Genomic DNA, 21498 nt, shown 5'->3' on the forward strand with positions numbered 1-21498 from the left:
TAAAAGAACAGTGTAATAAATACCAGGATACCATTTTCTTAGATGCACTGCCATCATTTTGCTACACTCCTGAGCTTCCTCTCTTACCCTTACACTTTTCACTTTTTGGCCTTGAATTAGCTCAAAGTTGGAGATATCATGACACATTTCCTCTAATACCTGTACTTCAAACGACTAAGGACAGTGTCTTACATAACCACAGTACCACTACTACACCTAAGAAAATGAAAAGTAATTCCATAATATTATTTAATATGCAGCCCATGTTAAGTTAAAATTCTTCCAGTTGTCTCCAAGTCATTTTTTATAGCTTTTTTTTTTTTCTGATCTAGGATCCAAAGTTCACAAATATCAAGTGGTTGTCACATCACTTGAGTATTGTAATCTGCAATACTCCCTGTTCTCCCAACAGTCACCTTTCCAGTCTTTATGGAACATTGCATAGGTGAAATCATGACGTTATTGCATCCCCACAGGACACTCATAATAGGTGCTGGTGTGCTTGAGCACTAGGCTGAGGTGATAACCTCCTCATTTTTCCATTGGATGGCCACTTTTTCTCTAGGTAATTTGTGGTGAGATAATCCTATTCTCTAACAACCTCTGAAAGGTTCTGAACCCATGGAGGGGTCCTTGCCTCAATCAGTTATGGAAGAGTTTGCACAGCGCTGGTTTTCTGGTTCTCTTATTCCCTTTGTTGTGTATTATTCAAACAATGACCCATCAGTCCTTGTCCTCTCTTTCCTCAGTGCGTTTGCTCTCTGGTTACTTCTTACTGGGGCTTCCCCACCCCCCCCCCCCCCCGACCGACCTCCTTGTTGACCACATTTAACCAGCCTCGAAAGACCTTCTCCCTTTACCCGCAGATCTCATGACTTCGCCTTCAGCAAATTAAAAACAAAAGCAAAGAAACACAAGTTGCCTACCAATTTACAGTAATTTACAAACATTAAAGTGGCTGTGATACATATTTATTGGGTTCGGCTGAAGAGAGTAGAGAGAGGAAATCAGTTTTATTTTGTTTTTAAATTGGATTCCTAAGCCCTGAAAAAAAAAATCTTTCCTCTTCACTAGGGTAAAGTCACTTGTTCTGTCACAATCAGGCTTTTTGTAATGGTGTTGAACAGAAGCGACATCATCCCTTCAGTTCCCTCATAGGAGCATCTAGGAAGAACAGATGTTTGGAAATGATGGGCCCAAACGCCCCATTTTACACGGACAAAGAGACTCAGAGAGGTGAAGGGGCTTGCTCAGCTCCTTAATGGTACAGCTAGGACAGGAACCCGGATTAAAAAATACCTCCTGCGATGTTCTTTTTCATTCCCTTCCCAAGTGCCTCGTGATTCGGCCGTTTAATGGGTAAGATGAAGCCCTTGCATTCACGGCCTCCTTCATTGCTCATTTGCATTTTGCCTGCATCACCTTCCCACCTTTGAATGCTTTAAGTATAAATTCCCATTAGAAGCCTTTTATTAATATTATTATTTTAAAATCAATCTTCCTTTCTGCAGATCAGCAGGGAAAATTTAGGAAGACTCAGGGAGCACATGCTACCACTACTTTAACCAGGAAAAAAAAAAATGAAGGTCTTGAGGACCTGCAGCATCAGGCCGCTCCGACTGCCGCTTTCCCGGAGGCTGAAACGCCCGGCGGGTGACAGCTCCAGGGATCTTAAAAAAAGATGCCAGCTAGAATCCACCCTTCCCCATCTCCCGCTTTAACGATGCAGTGACAGGCACAACGCTCCAGGAGCTTGTCTAACGTTCACCGGAGAGAAGAAAGTGGGGAACAAAGCCCAGCTTGGAAAAACCCAGCCCCGCAGCGCGAAGACGGGAGACCGCGCCCTCACTGCAGCGGCCCGCGGGGCTGCCGAGGCTGCGGAGCCGCAGTGCGGAGCGTGGGACACACACCCCGGCGGGCGCCTCTGGCCCGCGCCGCCCCCCGCCGCCCCCCGCCGCCCCGCGCCGCCCCGCACTACCCGCCCGGCCGCGGAGGCTAGAAGCGGCCCGGGTTCCGCGCGCCCGCCCCGCCGAGCGCGGACGCAGCGGAGCATCCTCAAGCCCCGCGGGGAGGGCGCGGCCGCCCACGCGCTGTGGGCCGGGGTCTGCAGACCACGCCTGGCCCCGGCCGGCCCTCACCCCCGCAGCGCGCTCACCCTTCCGTGCGCCCATCCCGGAGCCGGCGGTGCGGGCCGTAAGTCCGTCTGCCCCGAGGTAGCGGGGCCGACCGTGCAGGGGCGGCGCCGTGGCCCGGGCGAGCGCGGCGATCAACAGGCGGCTCCCGGCCGGGCGCGGCGCTGGGGCGCGCGGCGGCAGCGGAGCAGCCTGGGAAGCGTAGTTCCAGGCGGCGCGCAGCGGCCGGGCGGAGGCGGGACCCCCTGCCGGGTCCTCCCCTGCAGGTGTCCTCTCCCGGAATCTGCGTCCGGACCCCGTCCCAGCTCCGCAGGCGCCGAGGACCTCAGCCTTGGGAGAAAGCTGTGCAGCCTCTTTTGAGAAGCTCGGGGCTACGGATAGGGTGGGTGGCAAAGGCTTTTCAAGCCTGTGAGGAGCAGTTGGGTGAGTGAGCATCTTTACGCGAAAGCATGAGTTTTTACAGGCTTTACTGGGGCCTAGGGCGGGGACCCGGGAAGGAGGAGTAGCTAGGGTAGATGCCTGCAGGGACGGCTTAAGGTAAGACAGGTGGGGTTTAGCAAGGCTGATTTAAAGTTTTGGGGTTAGGTTGTTGGGAGAGCCCATGCAGGCGCAGTGGCTTTTACTAGATGTGAGACTAGAAACTCTGCCTATCGAGTCTTGGCAACCTCATCTGTAAAATAGGCTTAAAACCTAAACAGGTATTGTGAGGACTAAACCCATATTAGGTGCGTGTACGAAAGCACCTCTGTTAGGCACTTAACACACCCGTAATAAAGGTCCCTTCCTTGGGGGTTACAGGGGTTCCCGGGCACACTTCTCGCCTGGAAAGTCCTACCTACAATAAATACTAAGTTAAAAACAGGTGAGCCTCATTGGGCTGGTATATGTTAAAACCCGCTCAGCTTGTTATTGTCAGCCTTTTAGCCCGTTAACTTCCTCCCGGAACGTACTGAAATGTGCTGTCTGCCAGGTTCTTGGGCGCTACAAAGATAGAGAAAATACAGTCTTGTCTCTGAAGCATGAAAGTCGGGTGGGGTGGGGTGACATAGGACAAAGACAGATATTACTCAAATATATGGCATAATGGGGTTATCTTCCAGAAGCTTTCTCTAATTAGATGTGCTGTCTCCCCTTTTTGAATGCTTTTTGCATACTTCTACTGCAATTCTTGTATATAGCATTTATCTCAACTGTAAAAGTATGTTGAGTTTTGTAAGTGGCTGTTATGCAGTATTTTACATTATGATGAGATTTGCATCTTAGGGATGTGGTGGAAGGGAAATAAACCAAAGGGATGGATGCAGCATTGCTGGTGTAATCTGCCTGAAATAGGCAAAGGGTGAATCGAGGTGAAACAGCATCATGATCTAGCATGACTTGTGCAGTTATCATGTGGAAAAAAGAAAAAACAAACCCCCCCCCAAAACAAAAAATCCCAAAACCAAACCACTAAAAAACAAAACCACAGAGGAAATTCCATATTTGAAAATAATAACACAACTTTGCATTTGTGAAAACACTTTCCTACTCAATGTTCTTACTTGATTTTGGCAACAATCTGTGAGATACAGAATGAGGATTTTCCCCCAATTTCTTAGAGGTACAGAGAAGTGATATGACTTACTCAAGGTCACCTGGTAGATCATTAAGCCTATCTTCTCTCCTTCCACCCTGCCCCAGAAGAGGGTTAGCCCTGTCTTTCCTTTGTACATTTCAAAATAGGGCCATGCCTTCCTCCTGAAGGTGGGCTGAATCAGAAAACAAAGTTAATTCTCTAAGGCTCTTGGAACTAGCATGATGAACATTGGCATACAGGGGATACTGACTGAGAGACCAGTGGGATTTCCACTATCAACTGTAGTAATGGACTGCCTCCTCACCAGAATGACACATCTGATCTGGAAAGAGTGAAATGAAATGGAGGCATGACCAAATCAGCTGAAATCATGTTCCCAAGTTTTCTTGTCATTTGTTGTTCCACATATCCTATGTGACATGATATCTTTGACTTTTTTATGTTGTGCATTTATAAGTCATAGCCTCTGTTAAATAAGAACAGGACTACTTACAGATCAAGCCAACAGTTTCCCCAGAGAAAGTTGATGATAGGCATAAGCTGAAAATAATAAAACAGTTTTATTCAGATTGGAAGAAAGAGTAGAAAAGGTTCGATATATGAAAGATACTCAGTGATGTACCATCTTTCTCTTTTGGTTTCTTGTGGTTCCCCACAAGGAAAACATCTGTGTGTGATAAAATGAATGGAGCATTACTTCAGATGAAGACTGCGACAGGAAGCAGGCATAGAAATGGTTTCTTAAGTTAAAGTCATAGTTGGCAGCCAAAGCAAAGATATTAGAGCTCTGTGACAGTCCCAGAGCCATGCACCAGCTCCAGGAGGATGCTGACACCAAATTAAAGACAGTAAGTTGTGAAAAAGAACTTCTAATCAATCTCTGTACCATGAGGGCTAGAAGCTAGTAGATGTTAATGGATGGGGCAGAAAGGTACAACAATGAACCTTTCTATTTTTAATGTTGAAACTTAATGGAAAGATATGATCAGTTCCAGTTTGTTTAGTTCTTTAAATCTAATATCTACATCTAAAACTTTTTAAGGGAAAAATGGATGTCAGTCATACCTATGCCTTATCAGCTGAAACCCATCATCATTTTTGGACCATATCTTGTAGGTTTAACTTTCAACTTGCTTTTTAGAAAATGCAAATGTAAAATTGAAACAGGTAGAGCTGGAAGGGACCTTACATATAATCTTATCTAATGTTTTTGTGTAGGTGAGGAAGCTGATATGTCAACAGTAAATGTCACTTGACACAAAGTAAAAAATTCTGTGTGGCAGTTATAATGAAATATTTTCATTATTCACAATGGAATATGTAGTATACCTCATTAGGAACATATAGCAGATACTCAACATCCATTCACGTCTCTTCCTTCTTTACAGAAGTCTGTATAGGTGTGTTTACCTATTAGGGAAGGTGACCCTATTACCATCTCAGAGGTACACTCCTAAACTATCACGGGCAAGATCCTTTTGACTGGCCAGTGAGAGGTTGGGGTGGGCATGCAAACCAGTTCTGGTATGTGAGACCTGAGGAGAGGTCTGTGAAAGCCTTCTGGGAAAGATTTTCTTGCTCTTCAACAGGGACATACAGGGAAACATGCCACCATCTCCACTGATGTTGTTGCATCTGGCCATGTTATCTGAAAGTGGCCCTTTAGGAAGCCAGCACACTGATGATGGCACAGTAAAGAGTCAGAATGACCCTGGGTCTGTGATGTTGTTGTTTAGTCAGTAAATCAATCAGAACTGGTGCTGCCCCGCTTGTAGATTTCTTGTTATATGAGATAATAAATATCCGTATTGATGAGTCAGTTTGAGATGGATTTTTCTGTTACTTCAAGCTGAAACCATCCTACATGTTACAAATGAAAGGTAAAAGTGAATTCTTTGAATGGACTGAAGGTCTGCTTCTCAGAGTTAATAAAAGCAAACAACACCTACAGCCGCAGGCAAAGGATGGGGATATTATCACATAATGGATAGAAGTATGGGTTATAACATCAGACAGACCTGGGTTTGAACCCAAATATTTACTGCCTGGTTGACTGTGATCAATTTTTTTAAACCTCTCTAAGCTTCATTTTCTTTATCTCTAGACTGGGGACAATAATACATACCACACTGGGTTGTTATACAGATTAAATAGGATAATTTGTGTCAAGGATGCTACAAAGGACATGGTGCTTAGTAAGCACTGCAGGAGTGGCAACTATGTTGATGCACTATGAATTAATTCACATTTATAGTGTACCTGGCAGCAGGCATCTAGAAGTGAATCACTATATAATAGTGACCATGTTAAATGACATCACAGGAATGCAATCAGCAAAATCCAGAATGTGGGAAACTCTACACGACAACCCACTTCTTCAATAATTGCAAGAAAAATAAAAGAGGGAGAGTTTATGGATACACAGAAACATAAGAGACAAATAATGAAATACAATGCGTTGTACATCTTGATTTGCACAAAGCAGCTGTCTAAAACATCACATTTATGAGAGAACTGAGGGACATTAGAATATAGGATATTTGATTATATTAAATTAAGATATTTTAAATTTTTTAGATGTGATAATGGTACCATATTGTTTTTAAAGAGTCCTTATCTTTTGGAAAGATACTACTGGATATTAGTGAAAAAAATACTGAATATTTGAAGAAGAAATAATATCTGGGTACTTTAAAAATAATCCAGTGTGGGAGTGGTAGTAGGGTGGCAGCATCAGGGTATAGATGAAACAAGATTGGCCATGAGTTGATAATGATTGAAGCTGGGTGATGCACCCATTCTCTCTACATTTTTCAAAACAGCTTCATTGAGATATATTTAATTTATGATAAATTCACCTTTTTAAAGTATAAAAATTGATGGTTTTTAGTACATACACAGAGTTAATTATCACCCAATCTGACTTTAGAACATTTTCAAAATCCCCCCCAAAAACCCCATGCACATTAGCTGACATTATTCCCCCTCCCCCCATAATGCCAGACCCTGGAAACTGCTAATCTATTTTGCCTTCTCTGGATTTGCTTGTTCTGGACTTTTCACATAAATGAGATATGTGGTGTTTTGTGACTCCTTCTTTCACTTAGCATAATGGTTTCAAGGTTCATCCATGTTGTAACATATATCAGTACCTTATTTTTTTTTTATGGCCAAATAACATCCTACTCTATGGATGTGCCGCATTTTCTTTATTTGTCAGTTGATGGACATTTAGGTTGATTCCACATTTTGGATATTATGGATAATGCTGCTATGCATATCTGTGTACATTTTGTATAGACATGTTTTCATTTCTCTTGGGTATATACCTATGTATAGAATTGGTAGGTCATGTGGTAACTTTATGTTTAGCATTTTGAGGAACAGCCAAACTGTTTTCCAAAGCAGCTGAACCATTTGACATTTTTACCAGTAATGTATGAGGGTTCCAATTTCTCCGTATCTTTGCCATCACTTGTTAATGTCTGTCTTTTTTGTTTTTATTATAGCCATTCCAGTGAATGTGAAGTAGTAGCCCATTGTGATTTTGATGTGCATTTCTCTAATGACTAATGATAAGCATTTTTTAATGTGCTTATTGGCCATTTTTATATCTCCTTTGGAGATATTTCTATTCAAATCCTTTGCATTTTTTTCCAGGTGTACAACATAGTGATTTGACAATCCTATACATTATGAAATGTTCACCACAAATTTAGTTATCATCTGTTGCCATACAAAGATATTACAATATTATTGACTATATTCCCTATGTTGTACTTTCATCCTGTGACTAACTTATTTTATAACCAGATGCTTGTACCTTGTAATTCTCTTTACCTGTTTCATCTATCCCCTGACACCCCTCTTCTCTGGCAAACATCAGTTCTTTGAATTTATGAGTTTGTTTCTGTTTGTTTTGTGTTTTAGATTCCACATGTGAGTGAGATCATATAGTATTTCTCTTTCTCTGACTTATTTTACTTGTCACGCTACTCTCTAGGTCTACCCATGTTATCGTGAATGGCAAGATTTCATTCTTTTTGTGGCTGAGTAATATTCCATTGTGTGTATACACCACATCTCCTTTATCCATTCACTATTGATGGATACCTAGGTTGCTTCCATATCTTGACTCATGTAAATAATGCTGCAATAAACATAGGGGTGAATATTATTTTTGAACTAGTATTTTTGTTTCCTTTGAGTAAATACCTAGTAGTGGAATTACTGGATTTTGTGGTATTTCTATTTTTAATTTTTTGAGGAACCTCCATGTACTGTTTTCCATAGAGGTTGCACCAATTTATATTCCCACCAACAGTGCATAAGTTTTCCCTTTTCTCCACATCCTTGGCAACACTTGTTTTTTCTTGTCTTTTTGATACTAGCCATTCTGACTAGTGTGAGGTGCTCCTTGTGGTTTTGATTCATCTTTCCCTGATGACTAGTGATGTTAAGCATCTTTCCACGTGTCTGTTGGTCATCTGTATGTCTTCTTTAGAAAAATGTCTCTTTGGGTCCTCTGCCCATTTTTAAATTGAATTGTTTTTTTAGTGTTGAGTTGTAGAAGTTCTATATATTCTTTGAATACTAGCTCCTTATTGGATATAGCATTTACAAATATCTTCTCCCATTCAGAAAGTTGTGTTTTCATTTTGTTGATGGTTTGTTGTGCAAAAGTTTTTTAGTATGATGTAGTCTCAATTGTTTGTTTTTGCTTTTGTTTGCCTTGCCTAAGGAGATGGATCCAGAAAAATATTGCTAAGGCTAATGTCTGAGAGTTTATTGCCTATTTTTCTTATAGGAGTCTTATGGTTTCAGGTCTTAAATTTAGGTCTTTAATCCATTTTGAGTTTATTTTTGAGCATGCTGTAAGAAAGTGGCCCAGTTTTATTCTTTTGCATGTAGCTGTCTGGTTTTCCCAACACCATTTATTGAAGAGATTTTTTTTCCCCCAAGTGTACATCCTTGCCTCTTTTGTCCTAGACTAGTTGGCCTTATAAATATGGGTTTATTTCTGGGCTTTCAATTCTATTCCATTGATCGATGTGTCTATTCCTGTGTCAATACTGCACTGTTTTGATTACAATAGCTTTGTAGTACAGTTTGAAATCTGGGATTATAGATACCTCCAGCTTTGCCTTTCTCAAGATTGCTCTGGCTATTGGGAATCTATTGTGGTTCCATAAATATTTTAGGATTTTTTTGTTCTAGTTCTGTGCAAAATACTATGAATATTTTGATAGAGATTACATCAAATCTGTAGATTACTTTGGGCAGTATAAACATTTAAAAAATATTATTTCTTCCAATCCATGAGCATAACACATCTTTCTATTTATTTGTGTCATCTTCAGCTTCTTCCTTCAATGTGTTATAGTTTTCAGAGTGCAGGCCTTTCACCTCCTTGGTTAAATTTATTTCTAGGTATTTTATTCTTTATGATGCAGTTGTAAATGGGATTATTTTCTTAATGTCTCTTTTTAATTGGGTTGTCTTCTCATTGTTGATCTGTAAAAGTGTTTTTTTTTTTAATATGTTCTGGTTATATATCTTTTATCAGACATGTGATTTGCATATATTTTCTCCCATTCTGTGGATTGTTCTTTTTTTTTTCACTTTCTTGATGGTATCTTTTCATAAGTACCCTTTATCAGTTTGAGGTTTCTGCCTATTCCTACTTTGTTTGATAGTTTTATCATGAAAGGGTGTTGGATCTCACCAAATTTTTTTTCTGTATCCATAAGGATGATCATGTGGGGTTTTCCCTTTGTTTTATTAATATGGTATATTATATTGATATTTCAGATGTTCAATGAACTTTCTTAGGTTAAATCCCATCTGGCCATGGTATATAATCCTTTTTACATGTTGATGGATTTGATTTGCTAATATTTTGCGGAGAATTTTTACCTCCATATTTATGAGAAATGTTTGTCTGCAGTTTTCTTTTTATGTCTTTAATTAGTTTTGGTATCAGAGTAATATTGGCCCTATAGAATGAGTTAGAAAGTATTCCCTCTTATTTTTTGGAAGTATTTGTGAAGAATTGGTATTAATTCTTTTTTTTTTTTTTTACTTTTTTTCCAACGTTTTTATTTATTTTTGGGACAGAGAGAGACAGAGCATGAACGGGGGAGGGGCAGAGAGAGAGGGAGACACAGAATCGGAAACAGGCTCCAGGCTCCGAGCCATCAGCCCAGAGCCTGACGCGGGGCTCGAACTCAAGGACCGCAAGATCGTGACCTGGCTGAAGTCGGACGCTTAACCGACTGCGCCACCCAGGCGCCCCCGGTATTAATTCTTTAAATGTTAAGTAGAATTAACTCATGAAGCCTTTCGGCCTTGGCTTTTCTCTGTTGGAAATTTCAAAATTACTAATTCAGTCTCTTTGCTTTTTCTACATATATTCGAATATATAGGGACACCTGGGTGGTTCAGTTGGTTGGGGGTCTGGCTCTTGATTTTGGCTCAGGTCATTGTCTCGTGTTTCGTGGGTTTGAGCCCTACATTGGGTTGCGCACTGAGAGTGTAGAACCTCTCTCACACTCTCTCTCTCTCTGCCCCTCCTCTGCTTGCATGCACACTCTCTCTCAAAATTAATAACCTTAAAAAAAAGAATATGTATATCTTCTTGAGTCAGTTTCATTAGTTTATGTCTTCCTAGGAATTTATTCATTTCATCTAAGTTATCTACTTTATTGGCATATAATTCTTCATAGTATTTATTATCTTTTTTATTTCTGTAAAGTCAATGGTGATGTCCCCTCTTATACTCCTAATTTTAGTATGTGAGTCTTTTTTCTTTTTCTCTTTGTCAGTCTAGCTAAAGATTTGTCAATTTTGTTGATCTTTTCAAAGAACCAACTTTTTTCCCCCTTTTCTCTATTGTTTTTCTAGTCTCCATTTAATTTATTTCTACTATAGTCTTTATTATCATGGCCTAGATGGTTTCCCTGTGAATTCTACCAAGCATTTGAGAAAGAAATGATACCAATTCTCTGTATGTCTTCCAGAAAATGGAAGCACAGAGAATACTTCCTTATTCATTCTGTTAGGCCAGTATTACCCTAATAACAAAACCAAAGACATTACAAGAAAGGAATTACAGACCGATATCTTTCATAAAAATAGAGGCAAAAGTCTTCAACAAAATATTAATAGATTGAATTTAACAATGTATAGGGAGAATGATCCATTATGACCAAGTGGGATTTTTTCCAGGTATACAGGTCTGGTTCAACATTCAAAAAAACTACTGTAATCCATTAAATCAACAGGCTAAAGAAAACAATCATGTAATCATATCAGATACAGAAAAAGCATTGAACAAAATTCAACCTTCATTCATGATAAAAAGCTCCCAGAAAACCTAGGAATAGAGCTCCCAGAAAACTAGGATAAAAAGCTCCCAGAACTTCCTTAATATGAAAAACAACGGCTAAAAAAAAAAAAAAAAAATACAGATCGCATGATACTTAATGATGAGAAGTGAGATACTTTTCCCCTAGGATCAGAAACTAGGCAAGGTTGTCTCCTCTTGCCAATTCTTTTTTTTTTTATGTTTATTTTTTGAGAGAGAGAGAGAGAGGCAGGGTGTGAGTGGGAAAGGGGCAGAGAGAGAGGGAGAGGGAGACATAGAATCTGAAGCAGGCTCCAGGCTCTGAGCTGTTAGCACAGAGGCTGACTTGGGGTTCGAACTCAAGAACTTCAAGATCATGACCTGAGCCAAAGTTGGATGCTTAACTGACTGAGCCACTGAGGTGTCCCTCCTCTTGCCATTTCTATTCCACATTGACTAGAAGTTGTAGTTAATGCAATGTGAGAAGAAGGGTTGGGGGAAGGTTATATACAGATTGGGAAGGAAAAAGTAAAACTGTCTTTGTTTATAGATGCATAATTTTTATGTAGGAAATCCCAAATAAACATTGAAAAAACAAACAAATTAACCCTGGAACTACTAAGTCATTATAACAAGGTTGTAGATACAACCTATACAGAAGTCAATTGCTTTCCTATAATTGGAAGTTGAAATTAAAAATGCAACACTATTTACATTAGTACCCTCCTCCCCACAAAAAAGCAAAGAAAGAAAAAATACTTAGGTATATTTATAATATCTATGTGAGAGGAAACAACGAAACTCTGATGAAAGAAATCAAAGAAGATCTAAATAAATGACGAGATATTTCATGTTCATGGAGAGAAAAACTCAATATTGTTAGGATGTCCATTCTTCTCAGTTTGACCTGTAGATTTAATGCAATGCAATCAAAATCCCAGCAGGTTATTTTGTAGATGTCAACAAACTGATTCCAAAATTTATATAGAAAAGGGCGCCTGGATGGCTTAGTTGGTTAAGCATCTGACTCTTGATTTTGGCTCAGGTCATGATCTCACGGTTCGTGAGATTGAGCCCCATGTCGGGCTCTGTGCTCAGAGCACAGAGCCTGCTTGGGATTCTGTCTCTCCCACTCTCTTTGCCCCTCCCCTCCTAAAAATAAATAAATAAACTTAAAAAAAAATCCAAAATTTATATGGAAAGACAGAAGATCCAGAATAGCCAATACAATACTGAAGGAGAACAAAGTAAAGAACTTACACTACTCAGCTTCAAGAATTACTATAAAGCTACTGTAGTCAAGATAATGTGGTATTGGTGAAACACAAATAAATCAATGGAACAGAACAGAGACCCCAGAAATAGACTCATACAAATATGGTTATCTCATCTTTGAAAAAGAAGCAAAGGAAATTTAATGAAGAAAGGATAGCCTTGGTGTGCCTGGGTAGCCCAGTTGGTTGAGTGTCTGACTTCAGCTCAGGGCATGATCTCATGGCTTGTGAGTTTGAGCCCCACATTGGGCTCTGTGCTGACAGCTTGAAGCCTGGAGCCAGCTTCAGATTCTGTGTCTCCCTCTGTCTCTCTGCCTCTTCCCTGCTTACACTGTGTCTCTCTCTCAAAAATAAGTAAACATTAAAAGAAATTAAAAAAAAAAGGATAGTCTTTTCATCAAATGGTGCTGGAACAATTAGACACCCAAATGAACACCCAAAAGTGTTCCAACTTTTTGCTGTTCACAAAAATTAACTCAAGATGGATGAGCGATCTAAACACAAAACACAAAACTACAAAACTTCTAGAAGATAACATAGGAAAAAATCTAGGTGACTTTGAAATTGGCAAGGACTTTTTAGACAACACCAACAGTAGATCCATGAAAGACAAAATTGGTAAGTTGTACTTGATTAAAGTTGAAAACCTCTGCTCTCAGAAGGACACTGTCAAAAGAATGAAAAGGCAAGCCACAGAATGAGGAAAAAATATTTGTTGGCAAAGATGTGGGGAAGTTGGAACCCTCACAAGTGAACAGTGGGAATGTAAAATGCTACAAGGGCTATAAAAAACAGTTAGGCGGTTCCTCAAAAACCTAAACATAGAATTGCCATATGACCCAGCAATTCCACTCCAGAGTATCTGTCCAGAGAAACTGAAAGCAAGCACTTGAACAGATACTTATATATCAGTGTTCATTGCAGCATTATTTACAACAGCCATAAGTTGGAAACAACCCAATTGTTCATCAACAGATAAATGGAAAAACAAAATGTGATATATCCATACAATGGAATATTTTTCAGCCATAAAAAGAAATGAAGTTCTTTTAAAAACATTTTTGTTATTTAAATGTATTTGACAATGCTATATTAGTTTCAGGTGTACAACATAGTGATTCAACAATTCTTTACCCAGTGTTCACCGTAAGTGTAGTTACCATCTGTCACCATACAGCCTAATACAGTATTATTAGCTTTATTTCCTATACTTTGGTTTTCATCTCTGTGACTTGTTTACTTTAGAGCTGCAAATTTGTACCTCCTAATCCCCTTTACCTATTTTATCCATCCCCCATGCCCACCTTTCTAGTAACCACCAGTTTGTTCTCTGTATTTATGAGTTTTCCTTCCTTCCTTCCTTCCTTCCTTCCTTCCTTCCTTCCTTCCTTCCTTCCTTCCTTCCTTCCTTCCTTTTTCTTTCTCTTTTTTCTTTATTCTTTCTTTCTTTCCTAGATTCCACATATAAGGGAAATTATATGGTATTTGTCTTTCTTAGTCTGACTTATTTTACTTATAACACCCTCTAGGTTCATCTGAATGAAGTTCAGATACATATTACAGTATGGATGAGCCTTCAGGATGTTATGCTAAATAAAATAAGCCAGACACAAAGGGACAAATATTCTAAGTTTCTACTTACATGAAATATCTAGAATAGGCAAATTCATAGAGACAGTAGATTAGAGGTGACTGGGGACTGGGAAAGGCAAAAATGGGGAGTTATTGCTTAGCTGTTACAGTTTCTGTTTGAAGTGATGAAAGGTTTTAGAATAGACAGTGGTGATGGTTACACTACACTGTGAATGTAATTAATGCTACCAAATTGTATACTTAAAAATGGTTAAAGTGGGGACATCTGGCTGCCTCAGTACAGCATGTGACTCTTGATCTCAGGGTCATGAGTTCAACCCCCACACAGGATGTAGAGCTTACTTAAAATCTTTTTTAAAATGGTTAAAGTAGTTAGTTTTAGGGGTACCTGGGTGTCTTAGTTGGTTAAGCATCTGACTTCGGCTCAGGTCATGATCTTCCGGTCCATGAATTCAAGCCCCACGTTATGCGCTGTGCTGTCATGACAGCTCAGAGCCTGGAGCCTGCTTCAGATTCTGTGTCTCCCTCTCTCTCTGCCCCTACCCTACTCATGCTCTGTTTCTCTCTCTCTCTCAAAAAATAAACATCAAAAACATTTTTTTAAGTAATTTTATGTTTTATATATTTTATCACAACTAAAAAAAAGCTAATGTTATATGAATATGCAAAAAACCATTGACTCACATACTTTAAATGGATGAATTGTATGGCATGTGACTTATTTCTCAAAAAAGCTGTTCAACCATGCAATTATATAAGTTTAGCACAATTTGCTTATCTATTCTACTTTTGATGTGTAATTGTTTCCTGTTTTTTGTTATTCTGAACATTGCTACAATGGACATTCTCATGTTTCCTGGTGTATAGGTGCAAGGTTTTCAACAGGGCATATACAGTTTCTAGTTTTGGAATTTCTGATTTGTAGAAATGAACATGTACAGTTTTGCAAGATAATGGTAGAGTGCTTTTCAAGGTGATAGTACCAATTGTACTTGTCCCAGCACTGCATAGAATCCTACCTTCACCAATAACTGGTCTTGCCAAACTTTTGCCAATCTGATGAACATAAAATAGTTACTCTTTGTGGCCTTAAGGTGAATTTTTCTGATTATTAATGAGGTTGAGCATTTTTCATATGTTTATTTACCACTAAGATTTTTTTCTTCTATAAAATTCTAGTTGTGCCATTGAGGTATTTGGTTTTTTTTGTTTGTTATGTAGGAGTTAGCTTTTCAAATATTCTAGATATTAACCTTTGGTTGGTTGTATATGTTACAAATAAAACATTCTTTGTTATCAGTATTTATGTACTTTTTAAATTCAGATAGCCTAAGTTCAAATAATGAAGAATACCTAGATTTTCAGAATCTATTTGGTTCCTGATTTTCATATAAAACTTAGCTAGAGTTTGGAGCACCAAGGTGGCTCAGTTGGTTGAGCATCCAACTTCAGATCAGGTCATGACCTTGGTTGGTAGGTCGAATCCTACATTAGGCTCACTGCTGTCAGAGCAAAACCTGCTTCAGATCCTCTGCCCCGCTCTCTCTCTCTGCCTCCTTCCCCCAAATAAATAAAAACATTAAAAAAATTAAGAGTTAGCTAGGGTTTGAATACTAAAGTACAATTCAAAGATTTTATTCAAATGTTTTTGTTTCCTGAGACATCTGTATCTTCTTCTAGCTGCTAATTTAATTTTTCTTTAAGGTATCTTTTTGTTAGCAGAAGTTCTTAATTTTAATGTTCTCATGCTTACCAATCTTTTATGAATAATGCTTTTTTGTCTTGATAAATAAGTATTTTCTGTTTTTTTTTTAATGTTTATTCATGTTTGAGAGGCAGAGACAGAGTGTGAGCAGGGAAGGACAGAGAGAGAGGGAGACACAGAATCTGAAGCAGGCTCCAGACTCTGAGCTGTCAGCACAGAGCCCAAAGCAGGGCTCCAACTCATGAACCGTGAGATCATGACCTGAGAGGAAGTTGGTGCTTAACTCACTGGGCCACCCATGTGCCCCAAGAAGTATTTTCTTATCCTGAGATCATTTGGATATTTTTCTGTATATTCTTCTGAAGGTTTTAAAAGTTTTATCTTTCATATTGAAGTCTGTAATCCATCGTAAGTTAAATTTTGTATGTGGTAGGAAGTGGAGATCTAGCATGGGGATGACCAATTGTCCTGAAGTCTTCTATTTCATAGCCATTCCCAGTGATCTACACTGCCACCTGTGTCATAGATGAAGTTCTCATACATTTATAATTCTATTTCTGGATGCACTATTGGTATCCATTAGTCTCCCAGCATGAATAACATCCTGTCCTAAATATTGCTCCATAATAATTCTTGATGTCTGGTAAGGCAGTTTCCCTTTGCTTATTCTTCAGAAGTATCTTGGCTGTCTGTGGGTCTTTGCTCTTCCATATCACCTGTAGAATTAGCTTGTCATGTTTCTTGCAAACCTATATTGGGATATTAATTGCTGCTGCACAGAAGATACAGATCAATTTGTATTTTGAGTCTTCCTGTCTATAAACATAGCATAGTGGGTTTTTTTTTTCATTTAAGTCTTCTTCTTTAATATATTTTAATAAGCTTAAAACTTTTTTCTTTTTAAAGGTCTTATCCTTTCTTAGATTCATTTCTCAGTTCCATCTATTCTGTCATTTAATCTATTAATGTTTTAATATTAAGGCACCCTTGGATTTCTGGGATAAAGTCCATGTTCGTGATGGATTATTTTTTGTAAGCATTGCTTGATTTGGCTTCACAATGTCTTAAGATTCTTAGATCCATGTTTCTGAGTGGGATGCCTTTCTCAGCTGGTTTGGGTCATAGTTATAAGATTGGGTGTGTGGTTATACACTGAACTGATTTGGGCATTGTTCCTGCTACTTTTGTTCTCTGAAAGAGTTTATATAAGATTGGACTGGTGTTTTCCTTGAAAGGTTGATAGAATCTTCCAACAAGATCTTCTGGAGGCTGATTTTTTTTTTTTTTTTTTTTTTTGGTAGCAAGATTTTTAACTCTAGTACCGATCCAGTTTCTTTAATGGTTATAACAACTGTTCAGACTTTTTATGTCTTCATATATTAGTTTAGGCAAGTTGTTTCTTGTTCTAGCTTTCAAATTCCTCTTGTTTTGATATATAAAGCTGTCCCTTTTTAAATTGCCAGCCTAGTTATGAATTTTATTTGAAAAATTAATCTAACTTGAAAATACTTATAGTAGGAGGACTTCATACTAGTTGAGACCTTCCAGAACCAGAACTCCAGATAGGTGCTTCTTTGACTTTACTAGATATTATCACGTAGCTTTTTAAAGCAGTTGCACCAATTTATATTGCCAACACTATGTGAGATTTCCTTTTGTTTGACAATTTCACCAGTACTTAGAACCGTCCAGTTCTTTAATTTTTGCTAATTTCATGCCTATGAAATTGTAACTTTAAATTGAATTTCTTTTCTTAGTGGTAACATTATATTTCCTTAGGTTTGTTGGCCACTTGAGTTTTATCTCCTGAAAAATTTTGATCATTTTTTTTAGTGTTTGTCTTTTTATAACTCATAGTCATTTTAATATATTCTGGATAATAATACTTTGTCAGTTATATGTATTCAAATATATTTTTCCATTTTATACCTATCTATTCAACTTTTAAGGTACCTTTCAAGGCAGAGAACCTTTTAATGTTGATATATAGAATTTACCAGCCTTTTTTTATTCTTTGTGGTTTGTACTTTGGTATCCTGCTCAAGAGATCTTTTGCTATCTCAAGGTTATAAAGATATTGTTCTAAAACTGTTAAAGTTTGTTAAAGAAGATTCCAATTAGATCTTCAATCTGTAACTGATTTTGATACATGGTATGAAAGATATTTAATTTGATTTTTTCCCACAGGATTAACTGTGCCAACAGCATTCATTGTCATAGATTAACTTCTCTGATATGGATGGGCCTGTTTCTGTGCTTTCTTCGTTTTCCCTTTGTTATATTTGTCTATTCTGGCAGCACTACCGCAATGGTGTAGTTCTCATGGCTGCATCGTAAGTCTTGATGGCTGTGAAGGTAAGTCCCTCTTCCTCAGTTCTTCAGAAACATCTTCTCTTCTTAGCTCTTATCTTCCATATGAATTTTAAGATAGGCCTGTCATGTCCTTTGAAGAATCCTATAGGGATTTTGGTTGGAATTTTTTTTAAAATTTTTTTTAACGCTTATTCATTTTTGAGAGACAGAGACAGAGTGCAAGTGGGTAGGGGCAGAGAGAGAGAGAGAGGGAGACACAGAATCCGAAGCAGGCTCCAAGCTCCAAGCTGTCAGCACAGAGCCTGACACAGGGCTCAAACTCACAAACTGTGAGATCATGACCTGAACAGAAGTTGGACGCTCAACCGACTGAGCCACCCAGGCGCCCCTTGGTTGGAATTTCAATGAGTTTATTTTTAGTTTGGGAAGGAAATGATATTTCCATTATTTTGCATCTTCCCATCCATAAACATGGTAAATCTCTGCTTTTATTTGCATCTTCTTTTGTATCTATCAGTAGAATTTTATAGTTTTTCCGTGTAAAGCAGGCTCTCGTTTTCTTAACTTTATTCCTAAATATTTAAGGTCATCTTTTCCACAATATATTTTCTGATTGGTTGATGCAATTGATATTTGCGTATTGATCTTTTATTTTATAACTTTGAAGTTTGGATAGTTCCGATGTAGACATTATTTGTATTGCGTGTAAACATTTTAGTGTTGTCTATTTTCAATAAACAACAGTTTATTTCTTTTCAGTCTTCCTTTCCCTTTCTCCTTTTTCTTACTGCACTGACTAGGGATTCCAGAACAAAATTAAATAGAAACAGTAATAGAAGCATTCCTTTTCTTTTCTTTTTGTTTTTTAGTTTTATTTATTTATTTTTCAATATATGAAATTTATTGTCAAATTGGTTTCCATACAACACCCAGTGCTCATCCCAAAAGGTGCCCTCCTCAATACCCATGACCCACCCTCCCCTCCCTCCCACCCCCCACCAACCCTCAGTTTGTTCTCAGTTTTTAAGAGTCTCTTAGAAGCATTCCTTTTTTTATTCTTGACCTCAAAGGAAATGCTTCTAATACTTCACCATTAATTGTGAAGTTTGCTCTGTGTTGTAGGTAGATACACATAACACCAATATTGACATTCTGGTTGATGAAGGAGAAATAAATATATATAAAATTCACTCTAATCCACAAATTGTAGATATTAGCTTTTATCATTTGGATTATGGAGAAATCATCAAAAAACTTACAGGAAGATTGAATATTTGCAAACAGCCCCAATGTCTATGGAAAAAAAAAACTCACAAAGAACCCTAATTATAAAATGTCAAATAAGTATGAATTCAAGCTGATTCATTCCTGAGATCTACAGGAAACTCTTGTGAAGATCACAAAAAGGAATCATGGAGAAAATTCTGAGGATTGTATAGAACTTACTTCAGAGCATTTTATAACTTATTTGGAGGTGTTTTATGACCCAGGATTTCTTAGGGCTGGTGAAATTGAAAATAACTAGGGATAGTTTACAAATTTGCCTTTATGAGAGAGAAGTGGGATGGCTTTTGAATCTCTATTTTTCAGTGGTACTTTTTTTGTTTACTTGCACTTTTACAGAGGCCTTGGTCATTTTGTAAAGTAATTAAGAGATCATCACTTAGTCTTTTTTCCTGCTTGACTCATTTTCTGCCCCTTATTTTGGTACCTACTGTTCTATCTTTCGGTAATCTCTGACTTGTCAAGGTCATCTTTCTGGTTCCTTATCTAGGTCTGTATTTCACCCCTTTAATTTAGCCTTTCCCAAACTGCTAAATTTATGAGAAGGAGGGTTTCCATGGTCAAACAAGCTTGGGAAATACAGTGTTAAGCCAAATCCAATAGCTTACTTTACCACTGGAGGCCTTCTAGAGCCTTCAGTATTCTAATGTGCATTGTGAATCTCCAAAAGGGAAATACAGCTTGTAGTATTTCCACAATTAATCAATTAACTTTTTCCAAATGACACTTCATATAATCCAATTCATTAATCTTCAAATAAAAACTTCCAGTGCTTGGGGCACCTGGGTGACTCTTTCAGTTAAGCATCTGACTTCTGCTTAGGTCATGATCTCATGGTTCTTGAGTTTGAGCTCCGCATCGGGCTCTCTGCTGACAGCTCAGATTCTGTGTCTCCCTCTCTCTCTGCCCCTTCCCCGCTCGTACTCTGTCTCTCTCTCTCCCTCAAAAATAAATAAACATCAAAACAATTAAAAAAAAAAACTTCCAGTGCTTATAAACTTTTCCTTAGTGGAAGACACATTATATGCTCTCTTGCTACTAGACCACAAATTCTTTGAGGACTATTTCTTTTTCTTGAAGTATTACCTGACCTCGTTATATATTGAAACTCTGCCATTCCACCTCTCTTATAGTTCCTGAGATGGGCACACTGGACACTACTCAAAAATTCATGTGTGGCACAATCTTGCTAAAGAATCCATTTTACCTTCCAGGATCTTTTTATTACACCTCAGTTTAACTACTTGTGCTTTATTCAAGGCTCTAAGATAGGTACTTCTGGTGCTAAAAAGATGAGTGAGATGTAGTTACACCTCACTGGAGCATGTGTAGAGGAGATAGTATATGACACAAAATACAAGTTAAATGTTAAAAACAAGAGGCACAAACTGCCTTGGGGTTCAATGGAGAAACATTAACAATTGGACAGGTAGGAGAGGGAGACACATGGGAAGAATCAGAAAAGATTTCTTGGAGGATGTATCATTTGGGATGGGCTTTAAATTTTTGAAAAATATGGACAGTATTCGAAGAGTGGCATTACAGGGGCATATAGCATATGCAAACGGAAAGGTAGGAAAGAGGGGCAAGTTCAAGTGGCTCTTTCTGGCAGGATGTATATAGGATAAGTTGTAGATAGGATATGGCCAGAGCATGGATAATAAAAATGGAAACAATACTTTGGGTGCCAGTAATGAGTTACGTTAATGCTATTGTCCACAGGGAGCCAATGAAGAATTTTTGAGTGGGAGGGTGATGTTAGGGCCACTTGCTCCTCTCCTCTCCTTTGTGGTGTCTCCTAAGCTCTAGTTCCTTTGCCTCTGACCAGCTCAGAGGCATACAGAAACTTCAGTCAATGAATTAAACTTCCGGTCTCCTGACCTGCGTGTAGGGTACCTCCTCTTGTAGAGCTGTCCAGAGTAGAACAGAAATCGTGGCATCAGACTCTGATTAAATGCATACCCACTCTATGTAGAATACTGTTAGAAGTCAGAATGTTGAAGAGTGTTCAGATGAAGAATACAGACAAGAGGTCATTGGTGAATTTAATGATAATACTTTGGGCAGCTATTATTGCAGCCTATTAAAGAGGGAACTGAGAAGAAAAAAGATGGGTGCAGATAGTGTATTTTAAATAGTGAGCCACGAGAATGGATGCAGCTAGTGAGCCAGGAGAATTGACTGTAACTAATCACTTGTGCCTGGCAGCTCAGGACTAAAATTGGCACAGGTGCGCAGGGAAGAGTGAAACCCAAACAACCGGAGGGTTAGGTTGA

The 21498-nt window shown here is 38.5% G+C and overlaps 1 protein-coding gene across 5 annotated transcripts in view; it reads right to left on the bottom strand.

The window, feature by feature from the left end:
- TMOD2 (tropomodulin 2) overlaps positions 1 to 21498 on the bottom strand; it is a 72702-nt gene that overhangs the window by 51074 nt on the left and 130 nt on the right. For 2 of the 5 annotated variants that reach the window (XM_053224017.1, XM_053224018.1), the window contains exon 1: positions 2156 to 2313. The exons of 1 other annotated variant lie outside the window; for it this stretch is intronic. The gene's annotated coding sequence lies outside the window, so the exon portion shown is untranslated. Of the gene's footprint in view, positions 1 to 2155; positions 2314 to 4201; positions 4249 to 21498 lie in introns of those variants that run through there. 2 more of the 5 variants (XM_053224015.1, XM_027067251.2) reach the window with 2 other exon arrangements.

Source organism: Acinonyx jubatus, chromosome B3 (genome assembly GCF_027475565.1).
Source record: "Acinonyx jubatus isolate Ajub_Pintada_27869175 chromosome B3, VMU_Ajub_asm_v1.0, whole genome shotgun sequence".
Lineage (NCBI taxonomy): Eukaryota > Metazoa > Chordata > Mammalia > Carnivora > Felidae > Acinonyx > Acinonyx jubatus.